The sequence below is a fragment of the Lolium rigidum genome, chromosome 5 (genome assembly GCF_022539505.1).
Source record: "Lolium rigidum isolate FL_2022 chromosome 5, APGP_CSIRO_Lrig_0.1, whole genome shotgun sequence".
NCBI classification, from domain to species: Eukaryota; Viridiplantae; Streptophyta; class Magnoliopsida; order Poales; family Poaceae; genus Lolium; species Lolium rigidum.
In genome coordinates, this window is record NC_061512.1 from 47853114 (window position 1) to 47860456 (window position 7343).

Sequence of the window (7343 nt, forward strand, 5' to 3'; positions counted from 1 at the left end):
TAACATGAAAATTTCTACAACCATATTTTCCTCTCTCATAATAACTTTCAGTAGCAACATGAGCAAACTCAACAATATAACTATCACATAAAACATTCTTATCATGAGTCTCATGCATAAAATTATTACTCTCCACATAGGCATAATCAATTTTATTAGTACTAGTGGGAGCAAATTCAACAAAGTAGCTATCATTATCATTCTCATCATCAAATATAGGAGGCATATTGTATTCATAATCAAATTTATCCTCCATAACAGGTGGTAACAAAAGACTACTATCATTATAATTATCATATATGGGAGGCAAAGTATCATCAAAGAAAATTTTCTCCTCAATGCTTGGGGGACTAAAAATATCATGCAAACTAGCTTCCCCAAGCTTAGAACTTTCTGTATTATTATCAACAATGGTGTTCAAAGCGTTCATACTAATATTACTACCAGCATGCAAATAATATTCCATAGGTTTTTTAATTTTCGCATCAAAAAATCCATATTTTAAATCAGGAAATAGAAATAGAAGCTCATTCTTGTCCATTATGCCAAACTAGTGTAAACAAGAAACAAAAAGATGCAATTGCAGGATCTAAAGGAAATAGCTTTGAGTACTTACAACGGCGGAAAATAGCTTAGTAGCCGAGGTCCGGAGTGTGAGTACCTTTTACCTTTCCTCCCCGGCAACGGCGCCAGAAAATAGCTTGATGTCTACGTTCCCCCTCCTTTCCTGTAGACAGTGTTGGGCCTCCAAGAGCAAAGGTTTGTAGAACAGCAGCAAGTTTTCCCTTAAGTGGATCACCCAAGGTTTATCGAACTCGGGGAGGAAGAGGTCAAAGATATCCCTCTCATGCAACCACTGCAACCACAAAGCAAGAAGTCTCTTGTGTCCCCAACACACCTAATAGGTGCACTAGTTCGGCGAAGAGATAGTGAAATACAGGTGGTATGAATATATATGAGCGAGTAGCAACGGTGCCTGAGAAAATAGCTTGCTGGCGTGTAGTTGATGGTGGTAGTATTGCGAGCGAGTAGTAACGCAGTAAAACGATAAACAAGCGAGCGATAGCGATATTTAGGAACAAGGCCTAGGGATTACACTTTCACTAGTGGACACTCTCAACATTGATCACATAACGAGAATAGATAAATGCATACTCTACACTCTTGTTGGATGATGAACACATTGCGTAGGATTACACGAACCCTCAATGCCGGAGTTAACAAGCTCCACAATAATGCTCATATTTTAGTAACCTTTAGTGTAAGATAGATCAAAAGACTAAACCAAGTACTAACATAGCATGCACACTTTGTCACCTTCATGCATATGTAGGAGGAATAGATCACATCAATATTATCATAACAATAGTTAACTTCGCAATCTACAAGAGATCATGATCATAGCATAAACCAAGTACTAACACGGTGCACACACTCTCACCTTTACATCGTGCAGGAGGAATAATACTACTTTAATAACATTGCTAGAGTAGCACATAGATAAATTGTGATACAAAACACATTGCAATCATAAAGAGATATAAATAAGCACCTCACTATGCCATTCATCGGTGAATAAGTATTACAGTGAAATATAGCCTAAGAGACCCACACGGTGCACACCTCTGTCACCTTTACACATGTGGGACAAGGAGTCTCCGGAGATCACATAAGTAAAACTCACTTGACTAGCATAATGACATCTAGATTACAAGCATCATCATATGAATCTCAATCATGTAAGGCAGCTCATGAGATTATTGTATTGAAGTACATAGGAGAGAGATGAACCACATAGCTACCGGTACAGCCCAGAGCCTCGATGGAGAACTAGTCCCTCCTCATGGGAGCGACGGCGGTGATGGAGATGGTGATGGAGATGGCAGCGGTGTCGATGGAGAAGCCTTCCGAGGGCACTTCCCCGTTCCGGCGGCGTGCCGGAACGAGAGACTCTGTCCCCCGGATCTTGGCCTCGCGATGGCGGCGGCTCTGGAAGGTTTCTATGGGTTTCGTCGAACTTATCAGGGTTTTCGATCCAGGGGCTTTAAATAGGCGAAGAGGCGGCGCAGGAGGGTCGAAGGGGCGACGAAACCATAGGGCGACGCGGCCAGGGCCTGGGCCGCGCCGGCCTATAGTGCGGGGGCCCGGTGCCCCCCTCTCGGTCCTTCCGGGTGTTACGGATGCTTCGGTGAAAATAGGAACTTGGGCGTTGATTTCGTCCGATTCGAGAATATTTCGTTACTAGGATTTACGAAACCAAAAATAGCGAGAAAACGAGACGGCACTTCGGCATCTTGTTAATAGGTTAGTTCCAGAAAATGCACGAATATGACATAAAGTGTGCATAAAACATGTAGATATCATCAATAATGTGGCATGGAACACAAGAAATTATCGATACGTCGGAGACGTATCAGTAAGTTAAAAAGATCATCTCCTGGCGGTTTTGAATACCTCCTGGTCGCTGTTGACAAGTTCAGTAAGTGGATCGTGGCAAAGCCAGTGAGAAAAGCCGACGGTGCTACGACACTAAAATTTGTCTGCAGCCTCGTGACGAGATTCGGCATCCCACACAGTATAATCACAGATAATGGCACAAACTTCGCACAGGGAGAATTGAAGGATTATTGCGAGACAGTAGGGATTCGACTGGACCTTGCATCTGTGGCTCACCCACAATCCAATGGTCAGGTTGAAAGGGCTAACGGCCTCATATTATCAGGAATTAAGCCACGCCTTGAAAAACCGCTGCGACGAGCAGCCGGAGCTTGGGCTTACGAGTTGGAAGCTGTCTTGTGGAGTTTACGAACTACCCCTAACAGGTGATACGTCTCCGACGTATCGATAATTTCTTATGTTCCATGCCACATTATTGATGATATCTACATGTTTTATGCATACTTTATGTCATATTTATGCGTTTTCCGGAACTAACCTATTAACGAGATGCCGAAGTGCCAGTTCCTGTTTTCTGCTGTTTTTGGTTTCAGAAATCCTAGTAAGGAAATATTCTCAGAATCGGACGAAATCAACGCCGAAGATCTTAGAATCCCCGGAAGCATCCAGAACACCCGAGAGTCGCCAGGGGGGCCACCGGCCCACCAGACCATAGGCTAGCGCGGCCAAGGGGGGGCCGCGCCCCCCTATGGTGTCGTCGCCTCGTTGACCCTCCGACGCCGCCTCTTCGCCTATTTAAGGGTCCTCGACCTAAAACTTCGATACGAAAAAGCCACGGTACGAGAAACCTTCCAGAGCCGCCGCCATCGCGAAGCCAAGATCCGGGGACGAGGAGTCTCTGTTCCGGCACGCCGCCGGGACGGGGAAGTGCCCCCGGAAGGCTTCTCCATCGACACCACCGCCATCTTCATCAACGCTGCTATCTCCCATGAGGAGGGAGTAGTTCTCCATCAAGGCTCGGGGCTGTACCGGTAGCTATGTGGTTAATCTCTCTCCCTATGTACTTCAATACAATAATCTCATGAGCTGCCTTACATGATTGAGATTCATATGATGATGCTTGTAATCTAGATGTCATTATGCTAGTCAAGTGGATTTTACTTATGTGATCTCCGGAGACTCCTTGTCCCACGTGTGTAAAGGTGACAGTGTGTGCACCGTGTGGGTCTCTTAGGCTATATTTCACGAGAATACTTATTCAACTGTTATGAATGGCATAGTGAAGTGCTTATTTATATCTCTTTATGATTGCAATGTGTTTTGTATCACAATTTATCTGTGTGCTACTCTAGTGATGTTATTAAAGTAGTTTATTCCTCCTGCCTCTGTGTAATGGTGACGAGTGTGTGCATCGTGTAGTACTTGGCGTAGGCTATGATTGTGATCTCTTGTAGATTATGAAGTTAACTATTGCTATGATGGTATTGATGTGATCTATGCCTCCTTTCGTAGCGTGAAGGTGACAGTGTGCACGCTATGTTAGTACTTGGTTTGGTTGTGTTGATCTGTCATGCACTCTAAGGTTATTTAAATATGAACATTGAATATTGTGGAGCTTGTTAACTCCGGCATTGAGGGTTCGTGTAATCCTACACAGTTAGTGGTGTTCATCATCCAACAAGAGAGTGTAGAGTCTAGCATCTATCTATTTATTCTGTTATGTGATCAATGTTGAGAGTGTCCACTAGTGAAAGTATGATCCCTAGGCCTTGTTCCTAAATACTGCTATCGCTGCTTGTTTACTGTTTTACTGCATTTGTACTGTCCGCAATACTACCACCATCAACTACACGCTAGCAAGCACTTTTCTGGTGCCGTTACTACTGCTCATACTTATTCATACCACCTGTATTTCACTATCTCTTCGCCGAACTAGTGCACCTATTAGGTGTGTTGGGGACACAAGAGACTTCTTGCTTTGTGGTTGCAGGGTTGCTTGAGAGTTGAGAGGGATATCTTTGACCTCTTCCTCCCTGAGTTCGATAAACCTTGGGTGATCCATTTAAGGGAAACTTGCTGCTGTTCTACAAACCTCTGCTCTTGGAGGCCCAACACTGTCTACAAGAATAGAAGCTCCCGTAGACATCAATAGGTCAACAGGATTTACTCCTTTATTCCTGGTATAAGGATCCGAAGCCGTGCTCCCCTCCGACATCATCCACGATTCACCGCGAGTTTCCGCCTATGATGAAGAAACAGCTGACGAGGCCAGACAGCTATCTGTGGACCTGATCGAAGAAGCTCGGAACTTAGCTGACCAGCGTTCTACCATTTATCAGCAGAAACTCCGACGCTATCACAGTCGTCGAGTTCGGAACCGCTCTTTCATGGCCGGAGACCTGGTCCTCCGCCTTCGGCAGGTGAAAGACCATAAGCTGCAATCTCCGTGGGAAGGACCTTTTGTCATTAGCAAAGTGCTTCATAACGGGTCATACTACCTTGTTGATTTCCGGGAGCTGAAGGACAGACCTGCTAACTGGTACCGGAAACGCAAGCGTGAGGATCCGGATGACATCTACGACGAGACAGATCGCCCTTGGAACATTGCGCAGCTACGTCCTTTCTACACTTAGCATAATTTTCCGAGTTACATACTCTGTAATAGTTATACATGATCAATGAAATAAAGCTTTTGGTTAACTCTCTGAGTCTTTTACCTCCTTTACTTGTTCATTTTTAGATCGTGTATGTTTTCCGACTAAAACCGCAGAGCTGGATATTTCCGCCTAGGCGTATATAAAAGTTGTGATTTTCAAAAATCGTCCTTTAGGACGTAAGCTTAAGTTTTCTAATGGAAGTGTTTTCTGTTGCGAACTCGTGGATTCCTAGTAGCGATTTCCGGCACCTAAGCTGGGGGCTTGTTTCCGCGGTTATTGACGGATTGCCATTGGGCTTCGTCGCCGCTGGCGAGTGTTTCCGGCTAAGGTCTTCCGGCTCGCGGAAGGTCAAGCGAGCAAGCCGGAAAACAATGAAATCAGCACTTGCTTTCCGACAAAAAACGAAACATGCAAATAATATTAAAGGATAGCAGGATAAGTGTTTCCGCCCATGCATAATTGTTTCGTTCCTAGCTACTTAAGAATTTAAGTTATATTACAAACCCACTCCGGGGCCAAAATGATGCAACACTGTTTCATTGTTTCACAGGAACTCTACTCGGAGTCCTCCTCTTCAGATTCCACATAGACGGAGCCGTCGCCATCGCCGTCGCTGGAGCCAATGTCGGAGTCTTCGTCGGTGCCTTCTTCGGAAAGCTCAATGCTTGACCCGGAGCCTTCTGCATAGTACTCTGGCTCGCCTTCCTCCTCTTCCGCGTCGGGTGGTTAACTCGCCTGACAAACAGCTGATCAAACCCTTTGGTTTCCGCGAGGATGGCGCGCATGTTGGCACCCTTGGGAGTGTCACGCGCAATATCCGCGAAGTTCAGTGAAGGGAAGTGAGCCTTGCAGGTGGCTAAGACAAGGGAGGCGACTCCGCGAGCGGAAGACTCCTGCCAGTCCTTGATGAATTCCGGCACCTGCTTCATCAGCTTGGTCATCGTATCAATTACTGAAGTCTTGGCCCTCTTCAAGGACAGGGTCTTGGCGATTCCGCGACACGCTGCGAACAACTCGTCGATGGAACTTCGCGCCTCATCGTATGCCTCCGTCCTCTTGAGGGATGATTCTTTGTTCCACTCAAAGCCAAGGCTTGCTGTGAACAATTGGGGATCAGTTCCTTCGCGGACAAAGCAACGTATGGTGGAGTCGGAATTACAACATAGAGAGACGCTTACGGAAGATCATCTTGTCGATAGCCTCCGCCTCTGCTTCTTGGACCTTGCTTTTGGCCACTAAGGGTTTGACATTCCGTTGGCTCTTCTTCAGCTTGTCAGTCAATTCCGCCAAGTCGCGGGCATGCTTCTCGGAGAGCTCCTTCCTCGCCAAATTCTCCTTGTCGGAGGAATCTTTGATAAAGGCCTTGAGGGATTCGTTCTCCGCCTCGAGCACTTTGACTTTGGCGGACAGGTCATCGAAGGCGGAGTGCTTGGCAGTTTCTTCTGCAGACGGAAAGTTACATATGTTATGCATCATGAAAGGTTATAACAGAATACAAATCAAACCCGGAGTTCGTACCCTGAAGGCGGGTCTCCAATTGCTGGATAGCATTCTGGCTATTTTCCGCGTTCTGGCGCAGCCCCTCTATCTCCATTATTTGCTCAAGCACGTGAACGCGCAGATCTTCATGCAGCTTCCGCGTATTCTGAGAAGCAGAAAGGAGTTAGCCGGATATTTAAAATTCTGGGGGCTGGCGAGGAATTCAAAGTTTTGGAGGTATAAAATTTTAAATTTCCGCCTAAGTTACATTTTAAAGAAAAACATCGGCTCACACATGTTACACGGAAAAATGTCTAACCCAATGCTTGGGGGCTAGTGTTACCTGGCGCACGTTCTTATGCTTGGCAAAGAAGACCTTGAGATCGCTCTCAAGGTCGGAGAGCTCCTGCATTTCTGTATTCGCAGGTCCCCACACCTGGTCCATCATGGCGGAAACTTCCGCGTGGCGTTGTGCGAGGGGAGCCTTTTTCAGAGTCGGAAATAGCTCAGGATTGGTTTGCGGCGTGCCAGTCGCATGGATAAGCTGCACCTTCTGCTCGTATTGTTCTGGCGTAGGTTCGGCGAAGGCGGCACTTGGCTGCTCAGGCGGAGGCGCAGAGGAGGATGTGCCCTTGCCGTAATCGCCATGACCAGCGGGGTCTTCGGGGAGGTCATCGATGTTGATGACGTCCTTGGGATCTGGCTTGGTGGCGGAGGAGGCCTTGGGCGGAACCTCCACTTTCGGCGTGACGGGGATGGAAGCCGGAGATGGCTTGACCTTCTTCTTGAGGGCTCTTGGAGCCTTGGGGG